The sequence below is a fragment of the Ovis canadensis genome, chromosome 6 (assembly GCF_042477335.2).
Source record: "Ovis canadensis isolate MfBH-ARS-UI-01 breed Bighorn chromosome 6, ARS-UI_OviCan_v2, whole genome shotgun sequence".
Lineage (NCBI taxonomy): Eukaryota > Metazoa > Chordata > Mammalia > Artiodactyla > Bovidae > Ovis > Ovis canadensis.
Window position 1 is genome coordinate 41,165,486 of NC_091250.1, and position 21,441 is coordinate 41,186,926.

At 39.9% G+C, this 21,441-nt stretch overlaps 1 pseudogene; it reads left to right on the forward strand.

The window, feature by feature from the left end:
- The first annotated feature begins 2,901 nt into the window (after positions 1-2,901).
- LOC138442887 (all-trans-retinol dehydrogenase [NAD(+)] ADH7-like) lies at positions 2,902-20,589 on the forward strand (annotated as a pseudogene).
- The last annotated feature ends 852 nt before the right edge of the window (positions 20,590-21,441 follow it).

Genomic DNA, 21,441 nt, shown 5'->3' on the forward strand with positions numbered 1-21,441 from the left:
AGAATGTGTTGGTGAGTACCCACATTTCAGATGGGAATTCAGCCGGGAAAGTGGAGAGCGAGAAAGAAATGACATGGGGGAATCAGTCTTTCCAGAAACTGATCCGATTTCTTTATTTTTCAGGTTTGTTTATATACCTTTTTGTTATACATAGGGATGAATACAGAGTCAGGCGGGGATCAGCAGACCTGACCCTTGTCACAATCAGGTGCTTCATATAAAATTATACAAAGGTCTTATGAGTTTCATCATCTTTTAGCCATGAGGTCTGCTGACATTTTTTGGCCCTTTCTGATACCCGTCAGTTAACCAGAAAACTTATTTTTCCAGGGGTGATTTTTTCTTAAATCAGGCGCCACCCTCCAAATAAAGTTGCATTTCTATAGGGTGAGGGTGTAGTGAGTTACAATCAAGAAAGGAATTTACTTAACCTAAGGTTTAACATGATTAATCTTAAAGGTTAATACTTATTTCTCCTATATGCTAGTTATATTCATTATAAGGACAGGAATATGGAGATTTAGCAGCAAGTATTGGCTCAACAAATGTAAACCCTTCACCAATGTTCCCCTTAAGATATATTTTGTCTTAAGATAGTGATAAAGTTACATAGCATAGTGATTTATAGTGATTTATAACAAAGTACAGTGATCTATAACAAAAGAGAAGATTCATTAACTCAAAAGTCTAGCATTGCTAACATCAAAAACTACTATATTCCCTTTTCTATATTCCAAATACATTGATTAATATATTCCCAGGTGCCTAAGGATATGGAGGCCTGATGGCAATCATTGACTCATCAATGAAAAAAGCCCTACACTAATACTCCAAACTCTCTGTGCTGTTTATGGTTGAGAGGTTGTCACACAAGCTAGTCTGCAGGCAGAGAGGTTTGACCTGAGACATCCTTGTCACACCCAGGGCAGGGAATTAGCAGTAATTATTGGCAGGACAAATGAAAAAACCCTTCACCAATATAATTCCTAATCATCCTACTAATACTATACTAATGATCTTCTAACTTCTCAAAAGAGTCTGTATTTAGAAAGTTTTAAAACATCCCGTGCCTCTCACAGTTGGGAGGCTGTAAACAATCACATGCGGCCGGACGAGCCTGATCAGGCAGGCCAGAGAAACTTCAGAGTTCGTAAGTTGAAACACTCTTATCACGCCCAGGAATTTTTATTAACTGGAGCTGCAAGTTAACTCCTTCTCTGAGAGAAATGGTTATGGGGGAGAGCTCCCCGTAAAGTACTCTGGTTTTGGGGGTAGATGCTCGGGAACAGGGGGTTTCCTGAGGCTTGATCACGCCTTTGCGTATGCCAAGCTTCCTTCCTCATGGCCTTTGCCATGGGCGGAGTTCCTCATGCTGGCTCCCAACAGTGTGGTACATATATACAATGGAATACTACTCAGACATAAAAAAGGGCGAACTAATGATGCTTGCAGCAACATGGATACATCTAGAGATTATCATACTAAGTGAAGTAAAATGAAACAGAATACCATATCACTTCTATGTGAAACCTTAAATTGGCACAAATGAATCTAACTACAAAACGGAAACAGACCCACAGACATGGAGAACAGACTCGTGATTGCTGACTGGGACAGAGGTTGAGGGTCGAAGTGGGAGACAGGAGTTAGCAGACGTAAGTGCTACATATAGGATGGATAAACAAGGTCCTTCTAGTTCATAATCCTGAATTAGGTATGTAGATTTTAAGGTGGACCTACAACATTTAATATATTACACTGAGAGAGGTATCTGTGGGCAAAGCTTATGCCAGATTTTTAAAAGAAAATTTTGCTCATATCTGTTGTCTAAACGTATATTTCATGATCTGAACAGCTTTATAGACTTGGAAAACTTGCCCTACTGACTGATTCCACAAGAGTAAAATCTCCTTTGTGTAAAATGAATTTACTTGGAAGTGAATTTGCCAGTGCACTCCCAAATAGTGTGAAAAATAAAATCCATCCTGCCTATTCTCCTATCAATAGTCAGGAAATCCCAAAGATTCCAGCTCCATTGTATCTTATCTTCAGAAAAAGTCCCTTGAAGTAGTTAAACAACTACTTCAGAAGAGTGAAACACTTGCCAAGTAAATGAAAACCCTTAACATTTGAGAGCCAGATACAGGCTGGACTTCAGCTCCCTTTCTCCTCTGCACTGTATGCCTCTGTGCCATGCACAACTTTTACAACTGTACGAGACAGCTGTGTATAATGGTGATTTGGGTTCAGTCCGTAATCTGTCCACATGCAGAGCTAACAAATTTTACACATCTTTCATTCCCTCAAATATCTAGAAACCACAGTTATCCATACCCATGTTCTATATATCCTTGACTCCTCTTTTCTAATTTTGACCTTTTATTCCAATCTTTTACATTTTCTTGGCCTTGTTTTCATTTATGTTTAATTACATGTTTTCCACAAACTACATCAAGTCTCTGTGTTGTGAAGTATTACTAGAACATCAATAAATACAATATACACCAATAAATACACACACATCCCTAAACTCAGCTGTGCCTTGCAGAGCAGCTAAAGAAGCACACAATCCATTTTTTACTGAGTTATGTTGAGCTGAACTAACCTGATATGTTTTTATATCCCCAGAAATATGATGGATAAGAAAGCTTTCAGTCATTTTCAATAGGATTGACCATCTTGTCTTTGTTAGAGCTCTACTCATGGTTTGATCATTGCAGGTTACCATATTTCTTTTCAAAACTGACTGCCAAGGGTGAGGGTTATGGCCCATTGGAAGTCTTGAAGACATGAGTCATATCACTCAAGGCAGAACTTTTGAGCCAGGCCATTTATCTGAGGGCACAAGATGCTGTTATTTACAGCAAACTGAGCTAAACAACAGGCAGAAAAAGTCTGTTTACTGAAACACAGCACAAAAAGAATGACAGAATGGGCACCGCTGGGAATGTGAGCAGAACATTTCTGTATCCTCACGATCTAATAATGCGGGTCTGGTTGTTAGAACTTGAATATCTTAACATAATTGAATACTTGGGGATATTTCTTGGGGAATTAAATGCCTGTTGAGCAAGCATACCCTGGGGGATGAGGGAGAGCAATGGGTTAGGATTTCAGAGAATGCCAGTAGAAACAGGATAAAACAGCATATGGGAGCTTTTTCAGCAAGAAAAATGGAAAAATGTGGCTTCTATTGACATTATTAATAACTGAATTTCAGGATAGCTGGGCAATTGTTCTGGTAAGCAAAATGTTTCCATAAATTGACTTTCAATGACACATACTGCTATTTACGACTTCTCAAGACACAAAATGTTCATTCTTAGATGTTTCCAGTATGACTTTTTTCTGTCATTCTCAAGCACAAAAACTCCTCAATGCTCCACGTAGTTTATATTTATAGTTTGACTTTAAATCTCAACTATCAATCCAGCAGGAATTAGTGTGGGATTGTGATGTGAAGTTTCTAGCATCAAGATTGGGCCACATTGCACTGTAACCCTTTTCATATGGGGTCATCACTGCAGACGGTGACTGGAGCCGTGAAATTAAAAGACACTTGTTCCTTAGAAGAAAAACTATGACAAACCTAGACAGAATATTAAAAAGCAGAGACATTACTTGCTGACAGCAGTAGAAAAGATAGAAGGCAGATGGAGAAGGGGATGACAGAGGATGAGATGGTTGGATGGCATCACTGACTCAATGGACATGAGTTTGAGCAAGCTCCAGGAGATGGTGAAGGACAGGGAAGCCTGGTATGCTGCAGTCCATGGGGTCACAAAGAGTCAGACATGACTGAGTGACTGAACAATGGCAACAAAGAGGACAGGAATAAAACAATAGAGTCAGCAACATGACATTTGCCTCAGAGAGGCAGAGGGTGAATGTTAAAATCACTGATAGCTTTCAGCGTCCCAACTGTTTCCAGCATATCATTTCTCAAAATCTCTTGTAGTAACTATCCATCTAAAGCAGATCTTAGAAATGGTGTATTAGTTGACAAGAAAGATGAAAGATAACTGATAACTCATTTGGTGTCTGAACAAATGAATTGGATTCCTAAACAGATTTGAGGATGGGAAATCAAGAAAACAATCTCTTTCTCCCCTCTTCTTTGATTTCAATAATGTCAGCAAAATTCTTTAATTAAATAACTACCCAAACCAGTTGAACAGCTGAAGGCTCTTCACTGAGATGCTCCACTCTTTAATTTCCACTTCTGTGAGGGGAGGAGCCTGGTGGGCTGATGTCCATGGGGTCGCACAGGGTTGGGCACGACTAAAGCAACTTAGCAGCAGCAGAGATGAGAAGCTTTACCTCACCTATCTAGACCCATGAGATGCAAGAACTGGGCTGGGTACAAAAAGGGATTAGGAGATGTAAACACACAGTCATCCAGGAATTCGCAGTCTATATGCATCATGATGTTCATGGTTCCCTTCATCTCTAAACAAGCTAATTTCCTAATGTCCTCACCATTGCTACATGATTATACAGCTATTAAATACTGGCTTAGATTCTTGAAGATATATCAACATTTTCTGTTTTATAAATCTGCTCTTGTGAATAAGTGATACACAGGTGACATTTTGTTACTTTGAAGTGGTAGTAACAGAACCTAGTTTAGTAAAATATTATGTGAGCACAGGCAGAGAAAAGGCAAAGGGCTGGGAAGGGTGCACCTCAGGATCTGGTCCAGCCCTGCTTCCCACACGCTCTGTGAGCACAGGTCCAGTTGTTAGTACCTCTGGGCTCCGCTCCTCATATATCACAGGTGCACATAAGATGATCTCTAAGGATTACAAAGTGCTCTGTCCAGATGTGTATCGTTTGGAGAGTCTGTAACTGTAAAGACAAACTTGGAGCCTGTTTATAACTCTCACCAATTTCTTAGGTTATTAAACGTAAAGTGGCTGTGCTATGGGAACAGAAGAAACTCTTCTCCAATGAGGAGATAGAAGTTGCTCCACCAAAGGCGAAAGAAGTCCATATTAAAGTAACCTGAGAGTGCGTATAAGCCTAAAATTTTATCACCCCTACTTTGAGTATATATTATTGTGAGGTTGGATCCTTAAATAAGGAAATGATTCCCAATTTTCAGTTACTAACTCTCATTCTGTTTTATTTTTAAATTGATAAGGCCATAGTGGGTATAAAATTAATGACTTAGTTATTGATTAAAAAACAGTTCTACTAATCTGCTCTGTATAACTTTCATTTGTTGAATTTTTATTGACACAGTGATAAAAATGGTTAATCATTATGATGAAAGAATATTTTTTAAATCTTCTGGGTATCAAATAACATTGAGATTACTTTTCACAAAAAATAAGGAACTCATCTGTGCCTGGAGAATTGACAGCTTCCTGGAACATTCCCCCCACTCCTTTGGACAGAGCCTAACCATTGTTTTGATCACCAGATTATTGAATAGTCATTGCTGCCATCTTTCTTTGACCATCTCTTGTTATCTGAGCACTGTGGTAACATACAATTTTGCTCACTTCTCTTCTGCACACCATTCCCATTCCCTCTATCTTTCATCAAGAGGAGGAACTAATGGTAAAAATCTACTTCTGTGCCGGGTAACAAACTGCATTCTAGTTCCCTCACAGGAGCATCAGTTTACTTCAAAAAGACTGAGATTCAAAAATACAGCCAGAGGCAGCAGTACTATAAATTCCCTAAAGAGAGAGATTTTGGTTTGATGGTGATCCTCAGCTCAGAATTTGAGAATCAACACTATTATATTGGGCAGTCATCCAGCATAAATAATTATAGTCTTTTCAAGAAAGAGATAAATGTCTTCCCAACTGTAGAACAACCCCTTTGCTGGTTGGTGAATGTTCTTTCCTTTGAACCCAGGTGTTGGCAATGGGAATCTGTCAAACAGATGCCCATGTGATGAAAAGGAGCAATAGTGTTTAAGTTTTCAGTGATTGTGGGATATGAAGCCCCTGGGGTTGTAGACAGCATTGGAGAAGGAGTCACTACAATGAAACTAGGTGTGCAAATGTTGAGCCACAAGTCTGAGATAAGCAGGGCTGTCTATCCTATCAAAGGAAATAGTGCAACTAGGAATTATTAGAGGAGCCTTAATGAATTTAGGAGGATAAGAGAACACAAGGAAAATGGGTTGTATAGAGTGAAATTTAATTTGACAAAGTCTCAACCTTTAACAAACAAATTTGATGTGGTTATAAACTTTAGAATACAGGCATACCTTGTTTTATTGCACTTTGCTTTATTATGCTTCTAAGGAAATGCCTTTAAAAAAAAAATTGAAAGTTTGAGGCAACCCTGCCTCAAGCAAGTCTATCAGTGCCAGTTTTCCAATAGCAAAACTTTAAATTAAGATATATACACTGCTATTTTACACAATGCTTTGGCATACATAATAGACTACAGGATAGTATAAGCATGATTTTTTTTGTGCACTGGGAAACCAAAAAATTTGTGTGACTCACTTTACAACAATGACCTAGAACTGAACCTGTGATATCTCCAAGGCATGCCTCTACTCTTATTGCATATGGCATGGGCTCAATTCACATTTGTCTATTTCATCATTTAATGTTAATGACCATTATATCATGTTTTCTCTCTGGATGACAAAGTCATCCCCCGCTGTCTGCTTCAGTGTAGAGAATGCAATGCTTGTCACAACCCAGATGGCAACCTTTGTATAAGGACAGAGTAGGTTTCAGTCACTTTTCTGTAATGCCATTTAATTGTTCCTGTGCTAATTTTTTGAATTGAATTAACCTGAGTATTTGCTGTATCAAACAGCATCACTGGTCATGGAGTCCTGGCTGATGGCAGCACCAGATGTAGATGCAAGGGCAAGCCAGTCTATCACTTCTTGAGCACCAGTACATTCACTGAGTACACGGCGGTGGATGAAACTTCCATCGCCAAGGCTGTTGGTGCAGCTCCTCCTGAGAAAGTCTGTTTAACTGGATGTGGATTTTCCACTGGATACAGGGCCGCTATTAAGATTGGCAAGGTAAGAAGCAGGGTGGGCTAGTTCCTATTTTATTTTTTAAATGCTTTTTTTTTTTAAGGAAAACTGAAGTTTTTTTTATAAAACAAAACTTTTGAAAGCATCTCATATGCAGGCTGTTTCTACACAATGCCAAATCAATTGGAAGAGAATGAAAAATTCAGATTTAAAATTTTATTTCTGAATAAGTGAAAATAAAATCTCTAGATTTAATTTTGTTTCCTCTGTATTTCCTTCAGGTTCTTTTCTAAAATTTAGATTCACATCTAAAATTAATCTTTTTCACAAAATAACTATTAATGCTGGTGTGTTAACTTGCTAGGGCTGTTGTAGCAAACTGCCACAGACTTGGTGGCTTAAACAACAGAAACTTATTGTCTCACATTCTGGAAACTAGGAATCCAAAATCAAAATGTTGGCAGGACTGGTTTCTTCTAAGAGCTGTGAATGAAAGATCTGTTCCAGGTCTCTCTCCTTGGCTGTCTTCTCCCAATGTCTCTTCATATCACCTTCCTTCTATGCCAGTCTTTTTATCCAAAATTTCCCTTTTTATAAGGACATCAATCATACTGGATTAGAACCCATCTAATTACCTTATTTGAGTGACTGAACTAAACTGAACTGAATTACCTTAAAGTTTATTACTTCTGCAAAAACCCTATCTCCAAATGAGATCACATTCTGAGGTACTGGGAGTTAAGACTTCAATGTATGAATAAGTAGTTAGGTGGGGGGACAAAATGCAACCTCTAATGGCTAGCATATAGTATGAAAATGTGAAAATTTAAGAGTGATTATTTTGACTCAGCTTATGTCAGAGGAACTGAGGAGCCTCTTGATGAAAATGAAAAAGGAGAGTGAAAAAGATGGCTTAAAACTCAGCATTCAAAAAACTAATGATCATGGCATCTGGCCCCATCACTTCATGGCAAATAGATAGGGAAGCAATGGAAACAGTGACAGACTTATTTTCTTGGGCTCCAAAATCACTGCAGTTGCTGACTACAGCCATGAAACTAAGAGACACTTGCTTCTTCGAAGAAAAGCTATGATCAATCTAGACAGCATATTAAAAAGCAGAGACATCACTTTGCCTACAAAGGTCCATCTATAGAGTCAAAGCTATGGTTTTTCCAGTAGTCATGTATGGATGTGGACCATAAAGAAGGCTGAGTGCTGAAGAATTGATGCTTTTGAACTGTGGTATTGGAGAAGACTCTTGAGAGTCTCTTGGACTGCAAGGAGATCCAACTAGTCAATTCTAAAGGAAATTAGTCTTGAATATTCATTAGAAGGACTGACGCTGAAGCTGAAGCTCCAGTACTTTGGCCACTTGATGCAAAGAACTAACTCACTGGAAAAGACCCTGAAGCTGGGAAAGATTGAAGACAGGAGGAGAAGAAGATGACAGAGGATGAGATGGTTGGGCGGCATGACCAATTCAATGGGCAGGAGTTTGAGCAGGCTCCAGGAGTTGGTGATGGACAGGGAAGCCCTGCATGCTGCAGTACATGGGGTTGCGAAGAGTCAGACACAACTGAGCGACTAAACTGACTCTCTATGTCACTCTTAATAAGTAGAAGAAGTGGGTAAAATAACACACAATTCATAACTACTAAAACCATTCCCCAAACAATCCCGTATGTGGTGGTCTCATCCAAGTCTGAAGTCTTAAAAATTGTCCATATGTTAGTTGAGTTGAAATTTCTATCTCCAGTACTCTCTCTGAACCCCAAATTCTTTCATCCAATGCCATACCTGATATCTCCCTTTAAGAATCTCACAGGTATCTCAAAATGAGTATGTATCATATGGAATTCTTAATTTTCTTCTTCCCTGTCACCCAGACATATTTATGCCCACTCTAATTTTCTTCATCCTTGATCTTCCCTCTCCATCACCTTATATACAATCCAGCAGCAAGTCCTGCTAACTTTACCTACAAGGTATACTTTATTTTATTCATTTTATTTTTTTACTTTACAATACTGTATTGGTTTTGCCATACATTGACATGAATCCACCACAGGTGTACATGAGTTCCCAACCCTGAACCCCTCTCCCACCTTCCTCCCCATATCATCCCTCTGGGTCATGCCAGTGCACCAGCCCCAAGCATCCTGTATCCTGTATTGAACCTAGACTAGCGATTTGTTTCTTACCTGATAGTATACATGTTTCAGTGCCATTCTCCCAAATCATCCCACCCTCTCCCTCTCCCACAGAGTCCAAAAGTCTGTTCTTTACCTCTGTGTCTCTTTTGCTGTCTCGCATACAGGGTTATCATTACCATCTTTCTAAATTCCATATATATGCATTAGTATACTGTATTGGTGTTTTTCTTTCTGGCTTAGTTCGCTCTGTATAATCGGCTCCAGTTTCATCCACCTCATTAGAACAGATTCAAATGTATTCTTTTTAATGGCTGAGTAATACTCCATTGTGTATATGTACCACAGCTTTCTTATCCATTCATCTGCTGATGGACATCTAGGTTGCTTCCATGTCCTGGCTATTATAAACAGTGCTGCAATGAACTTTGGGGTACATGTATCTCTTTCAATTCTGGTATATTTCAAATCTTTCCATTTTCTTCGTCTCACTACCATCATCATATCTTCATTGGATGCAATGGCCTTCCTTTTATGGTGTTCATTACTCCTCTCCATCTCCAGTAATTCTCCATTTACAAATCAGAGTAATTTTATAAAACATAAATTGGTCTGCATTACATCTTTGCTAAAAACCCTTCAATAGCTTCCATTCTTGGAACAATCTCATCTAACCCACTATGATCCACTCACACCCGCCTCTCGTGAGATGTATAAGCCTGCTGAGCTGTCCTTGTCTTGCATGAAAATATTTACACAAGGTATTCTGATTGTCTGGAATGCTCATCTACTGAGCCCTTATGTGGCTGCTTCCTTAACATTATTCTCAGTTTAAAGGTCACCTGCCAAAACCAATACAGTATTGTAAAGTAAAATAAAGTAAAAATAAAAATTTAAATTAAAAAAAATAAATAAAAAATAAAGATCACCTGGTGGGAAAAGTTACAATACTGGAAGAAACAGAAAAGTGAAAGTGTTAGTTGCTCAGTCATGCCTGACTCTTTGCAACCCCATGGACTGTAGACTGCCAGGCTCCTCTGTCCATGGGATTCTCTTAGCAAGAATACTGGATGGCCATTCCTGGGTTGCCATTCCTCTCTCCAGGGGTTCTTCCTGAGCCAGAAATTGAACCCAGGTCTCCTGCATTGCAGGCAAATTCTTTACCACTGAGCCACCAGGGAAGAAACAGAAAGACTACCAATTTAGATTTGCATCCTAGTAAAATCTAAAAATTAAGGAGAAATAAATGGTTTCTCTGGAGGAGAGTGAAAAGTTGGCTGAAAGCTCAACATTCAGAAAACTAAGATCATGGCATCTGGTCCCATCACTTCATGGGAAATAGATGGGGAAACAGTGGAAACAGTGTCAGACTTTATTTTGGGGGGCTCCAAAATCACTGCAGGTGGTGATTGCAGCCATGAAATTTAAAGACACTCCTTGGAAGGAAAGTTATGACCAACCTAGACAGCATATTGAAAAGCAGAGACATTACTTTGCCAACAAAGGTCCGTGTAGTCAAGGCTATGGTTTTTCCAGTGGTCATGTATGGATATGAGAGTTGGACTGTGAAGAAAGCTGAGCACCAAAGAATTGATGCTTTTGAACTGTGGTGTTGGAGAATACTCTTGAGAGTCCCTTGGGCTGCAAGGAGATCCAAACAGTCCATTCTAAAAGAGGTCGGTCCTGGGTGTTCTTTGGAAGGAATGATGCTAAAGTTGAAACTCCAGTACTTGGGTCACCTCATGCAAAGAATTGACTTATTGGAAAAGACTGATGCTGGGAGGGATTGGGGGCAGGAGGAAAAGGGGACAACAGAGGATGAGATGGCTGGATGACATCACTGACTCGATGGACGTGAGTTTGAGTGAACTCCGGGAGTTGGTGATGGACAGGGAAACCTGGCATGCTGAAATTCATGGGGTCGCGGAGTTAAACACGACTGAGCGACTGAACGGAATTGAGCTGAAATGGTTTCTCAAAAAAAAAAAAAAAATCACCTGCTTGCTCAAAGAAGTTCTTTATTTCTTTCTATCCACTACATCTAAACAGGAATCTCTTTCTGTTATTCAAGGTAACATGACTGGTTCATTAATAGTATGGTCCCAAATCTCAAATTCTTGTGCCTTTACTTTTCGTTAGCCCACAAGCTCCAGGAAGGTGTGGACCAAGTCTCTGTTCCCTGCTCTGCTTAGCAAGGAGCCTGGACATAGTAACGACTCAATAAATAATACTTGGAACAGTATGAATGAATAAAGGAAAGGGATGCCCAAATATGTGGAAGACTAAAAAGGTAAGGAGTTTGTGGAAAATATACATATGGCTGTTGAAACAGATTTATTCCAAGAAAGAGATGAGAGACGGGACATTGGATATAGTTTAAATTAGTATTCTACTTTTTTACTGTGCTAGTAAAACTACCAGAGAAATTACAAGAAAAGGCAGAACATGCCCCGTTTAGTTTCTGACCACAAAGAACTCATCAATAAAATGTGTTGTCGGATGAGTGGATGATTAATGATATTTGAGAGAATGGCCACACGGATTTCAAAGCTCCTAGTTCAGGAACTGAACTGAGAGCTTGGGAGGCCACAGCTGAAATTACAGCTCATGGAGAATGGGTATGGCACCTCTGTACCCACAGAAATCTCTGCTTATAAGTTTAGACATTTCAAAACACATGCATATATAGATACAGGTCTTTCTGTTTTCAGGTTTCCTTGCTCCCTGATGTGTAATAGGATTAAGAGTGTTCTAGGAGTGTTTTCAGGTTTCCTTGCTCCCTGCTGTATAATAGGATTAAGAGTGTTCATCTAGGAGATGAATTTTGGCTAGAATCTTCTTTAATATAGCATGAAGTAAAAGTGTTAGTTGCTCAGTCACATCTGACTTTTTGCAACCCAGGGACTATGTGCTGGTTGCATAGTCCACTGGAATTCTCCAGGCAACAATACTAGAATCAGTAGCCATTCCCTTCTCCAAGGGATCTTCCCAACCCAGGGATTGACCCTGAGTCTCCTGCATGACAGGCAGATTCTTTACCATATGAGCCACCAGGGAAACCCTAATAACACATAGTATGGGTAAAAATCCCCCAACTGATTTAACTACATTTTCTTCCTGAAGAAAGATCGATAATCTATTGCAACACGGAGGCTCAACTTTCAATTTATTTACAAAAGACTCAGTTATGATCACTAAGAACATGCTGGTTAAACCAAATCTAAAACAAATTTGGCAAGGGTTTGTGCTGTTTCTGGTTCTCTTTGTGGCACTGTCATGAGAATGAATCATTCGGTCCTAGTAACTCATCAAAGTGATCTTCTCAATTTCATGTTCTATGATTAGAGATGCTTTGCAGGTTCTACCTTTTTACCCTAGGTCTAGCATTTACAGGACTTGTCTCCTCACAGGTCACCCCAGTATGTGTGGTCTTTGGCCTGGGAGGGGTTGGCCTTTCGGTCATCATGGGCTGTAAGTCAGCTGGTGCATCCAGGATCATTGGGGCTGACCTCAGCAAAGACAAATTTGAAAAGGCTGTGGCTGCAGGAGCCGCTGAGTGCATCAACCCCAAGGACTTCACCAAGCCCGTCAGTGAGGTGCTGTCAGAAATGACAGGTGACACTATGGGCTACTGTTTTGAAGTTATTAGGCATCTTGAAACTATGGTAAGAGCCAGGATAACGGGAGCCATGCAATACACAAGCTACCTCGATTGCACAAAGAGAAACTCATTTTCCATAGCTTTACTAATAGGAACTACCTATTAGGCAAAATACCTGGTAATCGTGAAGCAGTTGTGCTTAAAGCCATACAAAAACTTACGTGCAGGTCTTCCACGTAAAATTAAGTTTCACATCATACCACTCTCATGTGACCAGACTGCGAGGAAGTCAACCATCAGGGCAAATTGCTCAAATATTAATCTGCTTTGTATATATGGCTTTTTTTTTTTTTTGTGCAACAATGATTATATCTCTTGAACATTAGTAAGCCAAATAGCCTAAAGTGACTCTTTGGGGAGAGAGCAGGAACAAAAGGCATGGGTGGAGGGGCTATTCCAAATCTGGCCATCTTCCCTCAAAACCATGGTGTAGCCAATTTCTCACTCTATACCTGAGCTTTGCTTCCTCGTATCTGCTGCTGCCGCTGCTGCTAAGTCGCTTCAGTCGTGTCCGACTCTATGCGACCCCGCAGTCGGCAGCCCACCAGGCTCCCCCGTCCCTGGGATTCTCCAGGCAAGAACACTGGAGTGGGTTGCCATTTCCTTCTCCAATGCATGAAAGTGGAAAGTGAAAGTGAAGTCTTTCAGTCATGTCTGACTCTTAGCGACCCCATGGACTGCAGCCCACCAGGCTCCCCTGTTCATGAGATTTTCCAGGCAACAGTACTGGAGTGGGTTGCCAGTGCCTTCTCCGTCTCTTATCTGAATTCTCTCAAAATAGAAGCCCTCAGTTCTCTAAAATATGCCTCCCTTGTGGCAGTCAGTAGCACCAGACTTCTGCTTAGATCTGAGGTCAGGTCTCCTGGACTAGAAAGCCCCAGTCTGTGCTAGGGTAGGAAAGGAGAACTGCAATATGGGACAATATGGGACATAATCAATTCTGCTCCTTATTGAGCAGTAGCCTAAATTCGCTCTAATATTTTTGGTACCTTAGGAAAAAGTAGTCTTTACCGCTGTTGTCATTCCCCTTCCCTGATGTCACTTAGAATTATTACATAGCAACCAATACCACGTTTACACAGTCAATATGCAACATTGGATATTGTTAGGTTCTATTGATTTCCAGATGATACTTTAATGAACATGAGTCTCTAATAAATAACATCTATTGCTATAACCTACTGAAAGGTTGTTGTTGAATCACGACGCGGGATTCTTGGACCCCGGAGAAGAAGAATTCAATCCGGGGCCAGAGATGAGGCTTGATCACTCAGAGCTTTTGTGTAATAAAAGTTTTATTAAAGTATAAAGGAGATGGAGAAAGCTTCTGACATAGACATCAGAAGGGGGCAGAAAGAGTGCCCCCCTGCTAGTCTTTAGCTGGATGTTATATAGTCACTAGCAGTCTGTTAATGAAATAAAGGAATATCTTAAAACTCAGAATGGCACCAGGCCCTTCACCCATAAAATGCATTTTGTGATAATCTTGGCACCAAATGGTTCACCTTGGGCCATAAAATGATTAACTTGAATCTTGAAAAAGGGCAGATCACCATACAAATAGTTTCATTTACATAGATTAGAGGAACAATATCTGAGTATAACATACTGGTTTGTCAAGTAGGTTCTGAGCCGAAAGGCAGAACCGACTTGAAGACAGAGTTTGGGGTAAATGCATAGTACATTAGCATAGCTTAAGATAAACATTTCCACAAGAAAAAGGCATTGGTTAGCTTCAGGTGAAACCAGGTGTCATGGCAACACAGAATTTTAAGAAAAACCTCCTTTTAAATTTGTATAGAGAAGGAAAAATATCGCTAGTTTGTTTCCTCCTGCTGCTTAAGAGAGATAAAATGTCTGACACTTGCAGGCTATTTCGTCCGTTTGGAGACCCCTGGCCTTCCTGCCTGTTACCCTCTCACTATCAAGTATTCAGAAAAACTATTAACAAATAGTTAATGGGCAGATGACCAGCAAATGTGGGATTAGTCTCAGAGATGCAACCAAGAAAGGGATTCCTTTTTCCTACATTTTACCATTTGATTTAATTTTCATATTAAAGGTTAATAAAAAAAAACTGGGTCAATTGATTCAGTATAGGTAATTTGATTTAGTTTAGTTCAAATGGCTTTCTAAACCTTCTCAAGTGGTGATATTGTTCTGAAAATGGAAGAAATTTCCCCCTGCATTTTGGTCCATGGTAAACTGAAAATGCCATGAACACTGACCACATTAATTTCTACTTTCTGCCTTAAAAGTCAAATGTATGAACAAGTTTAAGTTGTGACTAAAATTGTGTTGAGAATTTTTTAAAGTAAGCATAAAGCAAAAGGCATGTGGGCCTAATTTTACTTCATGACTTGGAAAATAAATCAACTATTAGAACCACAATGTACGTAGGGTATTTCTGAGTCCATAACATGAGATGAGAAATAAACATTCTCCTTCATTCTAAACTTGGATTGATGCCTTTGCATCTGCAATAAGAACTAAGTGGTCAGCGTGGCGGTAGGGGCCCCTCCATCAGCCAAGATGCTCACTTACACCCAGCGCTGCTCTTCACTGGATGCATGTGGAAGGGATGCATTTTTGAAGGTAAGAACAGAGCCTCCAGCCTGAGAGTGTGGCTTTAGCCCTGTTGACAATGAGAGAAGTCTGTTTTCTCATCATATCCTCCCTGAAAAGTCTTTCTTCCAAGAATGGATATGAAGTGATCTAAAATGAGACTGTGGCCATGATGATACAAAAGATGATCCCCCTACTCTGATTTAGTGCTAGTATTGGTGGTATATTTTTAGTATTCGCATCTGTAATACTAAGGCCTGAATGAGAGGCTCCAGCACTCCCTGTTGGGATGATTTTATGGAACAGAAATTTCTGATTTAACCTATTATTTTCAACATACACGAGAATGTGTATGAAAAATAGAGTTTATTTGATTCACTAAATAGCATCGACAGAAAGTTCTGGATCTAAAGCCAAAATAAAAGGGATTGTCCCATTTTATGGGGATGATTGAAAATAACACAGAAAGACTGACACAGACAATGGTCAACTCAGTCCTGGTTTTTTTTTAATCATATACCTTTTTATTTTTAATTTTTATAAATTTATTTATTTTAATTGGAGGCTAATTACTTTACAATACTGTATTGGTTTTGCCATACATCAACATGAATCGCCACGGGTGTACACGTGTTCCCCATTCTGAACCCCCCTCCCTCCCTGTACCATCCCTCTGGGTCATCCCAGTGCACCAGCCCCAAACATCCTGTATCCTGCATCGAACCTGGACTGGCGATTCGTTTCTTATATGATATTATACATGTTTCAGTGCCATTCTCCCATATCATCCTGCCTTCACCCTCTCCCACAGAGTCCAAAAGACTGTTCTATACATCTGTGTCTCGTTTGCTGTCTTGCATACAAGGTTATCATTACCATCTTTCTAAATTCCATATATATGCGTTAGTATACTGTATTGGTGTTTTTCTTTCTGGCTTACTTCACTCTGTATAATGGGCTCCAGTTTCATCCACCTCATTAGAACGGATTCAAATGTGTTCTTTTTAATGGCTGAGTAATACTCCATTGTGTATATGTACCACAGCTTTCTTATCCATTCATCTGCTGATGGACATCTAGGTTGCTTCCATGTCCTGGCTATTATAAACAGTGCTGTGATGAACATTGGGGTACACATGTCTCTTTCAATTCTGGTTTGCTCGGTGTGTATGCCCAGCAGTGGGATTGCTGGGTCATAAGGCAGTTCTATTTCCAGTTTTTTAAGGAATCTCTACACTGTTCTCCACAGTGGCTGTACTAGTTTGCATTCCCACCAACATTGTAAGTCCCAGCCTTAAATGAACTATCAGCAGGATTTTATATAGCTGGTGGCTCCCTTTTTCTCAAACACTCCTTTCACCTCACTTCTAGATATCACTTTGTTGTTGCTGCTATTGTTCTTCCTCCTCCCTTCCTCCTCTTCCTTCCTCACTGGTCACTCCTTCCAGGAATCTTTGCTGGGTTCCCCTACATCCTTAAGATTCTAACTTTGGTGTGTCCTAAGGTTCAGTGTTCAGTCCTCTCCTCCTCTTTATTTACGCTTCCTTCCACAGTGATCTTCTGTGGTCTCAAGACTTTAAATACACTCTACCCATAACACTTAACTTTATATCTTCAGCCTAGACCTGAAGATATAAAGGTTGCCTACCTGGCATGTCCACTTGGATAGCTGGTAGACATGTGAACTTTACCTGCCCCAAACCACTCCTGCCTCCCAGCCTTCCCATCTCAATAAATGACGACTCCATCATTCCTGTTAATCAAGCCTCAAACCCCGGGTTATGCTCTTTCTCTTGTACCATGAGTATTTCAGCAAAGCCTGTTGTCTCTACCTTCAAAGTATACCCAGGATTGGTCATTTCTCACCAGCACCATCACTTGTCCAAGTCACCATCACCTCTTCCTGCGTGACATCAATGACTTGCTTGGTCAACAGCCTCCCTGCTTTTGCCCTTTGTCTCCTAGAGTATTCCCTACAGAGCAGCCAGAGAATGAGACTATTAAAAGGGAAATCCGATCAGGTCACCCTTCTCCCAAACACCTCTAATGACTTCCTTTCTCACTCAGAATAAAATCTCAAACATGCAATGGCCGAAAGCCCCCCTTTGATCCGGCCCTCTGACCCCACTGCTACCACTGCTGTCCCTCTATTCTTGACACACTGGCCTCCTCACTGTTCTCATTGGCCAACACTTCACCTCAACACCTTTATAATTACTCTGCCTTCTCCCTGAACTACTTTACCCCAAGATTTCTGGATAGTTCCTGTCCTTTATGTTTTTGTTCAGATGTCACCCAATCAGACTGGACTTCCCTAAGCTTTAAAAAATCACATTCCCTCCCCACCTGCATAACCTCGGCCTCTGCACAACCTACTGCCCCTACTCTATTTTTCTCCTTCATTCTTCTCATTGATGATGAGCTCTCCGATATTTGTTTACTGTCAGTCTCCCTGAACTAAAGGGAGAGGATTCTTGGGCTTCCTGTTCTTCCTGAGACCAGGGACAGGGCATTTTTTGCCTCCATCTTGTTCCCATCTCTGAAATGGTACCTGGTACTTAAAGTGAAAGTGTTAGTCACTCAGTCATGCCCAACTCTTTGCAACCCCGTGGACTGTAGCCTGCCAGGCTTCTCTGTCCATGGGATTCTCCAGGGAAGAATACTGGAGTGGGTTGCCATTTTCTTCTCCAGGTTATCTTCCCAACCAAGGGATTGAACCCACGTCTCCTACATTGCAGGTGGATTCTTTACCATCTGAACCATCAGGGAAGCCCCCTGGTACTTAGCATATACTCAAAAGACACTCAGTGAATATGTGAATTCTACTTCTAATTTGTCAATAATCCATACTACCCACATCACACAAATAGTCAAAGTGAGGAAGCTCAACTTATATCTCTTATTGTTTATTTCTCAACTAGTCTTATTTTCTCTAAGGAGCCCTCTCTGAAGAATCTCATCTGTACCAACTGGCCTCTCATTTTTTGTATCCCAGGTACTGTGGAAAGAGAAAAGACTTGGCCTCACACTGACGGTAGTCTATGTCTCTGGTGACCTTGACAAGAGCTATAGCAGCCAGGTACTGAGTGGGCTTAAGAGAAAATAAGAGAAAAGGAAGTGGAACTGACAACACTGAACTGGAGAAAATCCTTCCTGTAGAGTAGTTTTTCTGTAAAAGGAGAAGAGATATGGGGTAGCTAGAAGATGTGGGGGCAAGAAAGGTTTTTCATGGAGTTTCTGCCTTTGTTTCTTAAGAAGGGAGAAATGCAGCTCCGTTGTGTGCTGCTGAGAATAGTATCATCCAGGGTAAAGGTAACAGTACAAAAGAGAGAAGGAACAAATATAAGATAATAAAATATAAAAATCATTTAGTAAAGTCTAAACAGAACACGTGTGCTTATTTACAGGTTGGGAAAGCGAAGATTATGTTCCAAAACTAGTGACTGATTTCCTGGAAAAGAAATTTGACCTGGACCAATTGATAACACATGATTTAGCTTTTAAAAAAAATCAATAAAAGATTTGAACTGCTCAACTCAGGACAAAGGTACTTGCTTTTTTATGGTTATCTTGTCTTCTTCTCATAGGCTACTTTTTAAATTTAATATTTATAAATGTATGTTTCCTTCACATTTTATATTATCTTATGTAGCAAGATTTGTAAAGACTTACAAAAAGAATAAGTCTTTTTCATAGACTTATTGTGTCATTGTCCTATAGAATCAATTTTTAAAACCTCTGTACTTTGATTTTTTAATAGATTGATTTCATCTTAGGTATTTTTATTTCATCACACACCCCCTCACTTCTTCAAGTATTGCCACAAAATTTCCTTACTTTATAGTTTTTAAAGTGCTTTCTAAAGTGTGTTTTCTTCTGATCCTTGAAGATTAGATTTTGTTTCCTTACTTGTTTTTTTAACTTTTGATTCCCTTCACCTATTTCTACCATGCCATACTCCTGCTTATGGCAACCACTAATCCATTCTAAAGGAGATCAGTCCTGGGTGTTCTTTGGAAGGAATGATGCTAAAGCTGAAACTCCAATACTTTTGGCCACCTCATGCGAAGAGTTGACTCATTGGAAAAGACTCTGATGCTGGGAGGGGTTGGGGGCAGGAGGAGAAGGGGACGACAGAGGATGAGATGGCTGGATGGCATCACGGACTCGATGGACGTGAGTCTGAGTGAACTCCGGGAGCTGGTGATGGACAGGGAGGCCTGGTGTGCTGCAATTCATGGGGTCACAAAGAGTCGGACAGTTCAGACTGAGCGACTGAACGGAACTGAATCTGTTCTCTGTATCTATGAAGTTGTTCTTGTTATTTTAGATTCCACATTCCACATACAAGTGAGATCATATAGCATTTGTCTTCTGACTCATTTCACTTAGCATAATGCCCTTGAGGCCATCTGTTTTGTTGTAAATAGCAAAATTTAATTCTTTTATGACTAAATATTCCACTATACACACACGCACACTTCATTCATTCACTCATGGACACAGGTTGTTTCCTCTTCTTGGCTATTGTAAACAGTGCTGCAGTGAACACGGGCGTGCTCGCTCTCATTTTGCACAGTTGTTACCTTAGTTAAATTCAGTTATCTCTCACTGACCATGTTAACACAGTTGTGTGATAATAGGTCTCCTGCCTACTATATTTTACCATATTGGCCAGAACTTCACTAAACTGCTAAAACTCAAGTTGCCCCAAAATATCAATGCCTTAGCATGGTTTTGAAAGCCTTTACTATTAAACCACAACCTACTTTTATTTGTTAACATATCGAGTCATTTAACAGCTAAGGATTTAGCACCCACCCTATCACAGCCTCTGTGCTAGGCTCTGGGGATAAAGCCAGGGAGTAGCACTCACCTAATTTTCTCCTAGACACCCAGAAGTCTAAGCTCACTGGATGACCCTTCCTGTTCACAGCTTCATAGCCTTATTCATCCTTTTCCTTCAGACTTTCCCTTCAGGAAATCCCTTTACTCTTGTCAGCTTTTGCAATTGTACTGATGCTTCAAGAATCAGCTTAGATGCTCATATCAGAGACCCACAGAAAGAAAATGAATGGTGGAGACCTCAGGCCCGGAAGGATTTCCAATAGCAGAACTGACCTGAAGTTTCCTAAATCAGGCAGGAAGGACACTTGCATGAAATGTTTTTGTTTGGAAGGTATGGAAACAAATCACTAAAGACTGTCATTTTACATTTCAGCATTCAAACTGTCCGGTCATTTTGAGGTTCTAGGTGACAGAAGGTCTGTGTTGTATGACAGTGACCTGGACCTTCCCTTTTTATACTTCCTCTGCTGTGACCATGGATCTGTTTCATAAATACAAGACTGAAGACAGATATATATATATGAAGATGTATAGTCTTCATGAAGTAAATATTCAGTGTCTGGGAATTAGCAGGGTTCTTGGGTCAACAATATTAAAAATTTTAACTTACATGTTCTTACATGAATTTTACCCTGCAGATTTAGCCATAAAGATATGACACATGTATTTCCTACACTAATATTAATTTTATGGATAGCCTTTAATACATTGTAACCATTCTTTTTGGATTCAAATGTAAATATTTTTAAAAAGCACTTGTTACAAAATAAGCTGAATTAGGTTTTGAAAACAGATCATTGCATAGTGTAAGTTACTTGATTAGGAAAGAAATAGTGAAAGGGAGGATACAAGGGAGGAGCACATTTTAAGTGATTAACTTTAAGAATCATTCTATAACTAGATGAAACTGAAAAGCATAGTATAAGAGATTTGTCAGCATACATGAATATTTCAGGAAAATATGTCTTTTCATAATACTATTTCCAAATTGGGAAAGGAATATGTCAAGGCTGTATATTGTCACCCTGCTTATTTAACTTCTATGCAGAGTACATCATGAGAAATGCTGGGCTGGATGAAGCACAAGCTGGAATCAGGATTGCTGGGAGAAATATCAATAACCTCAGATATGCAGATGACACCACCCTTATGGCAGAAAGTGAAGACGAACTAAAGAGCTTCTTGATGAAAGTGAAAGAGGAGAGTGAAAAAGTTGGCTTAAAACTCAACATTCAGAAAATGAAGATCAT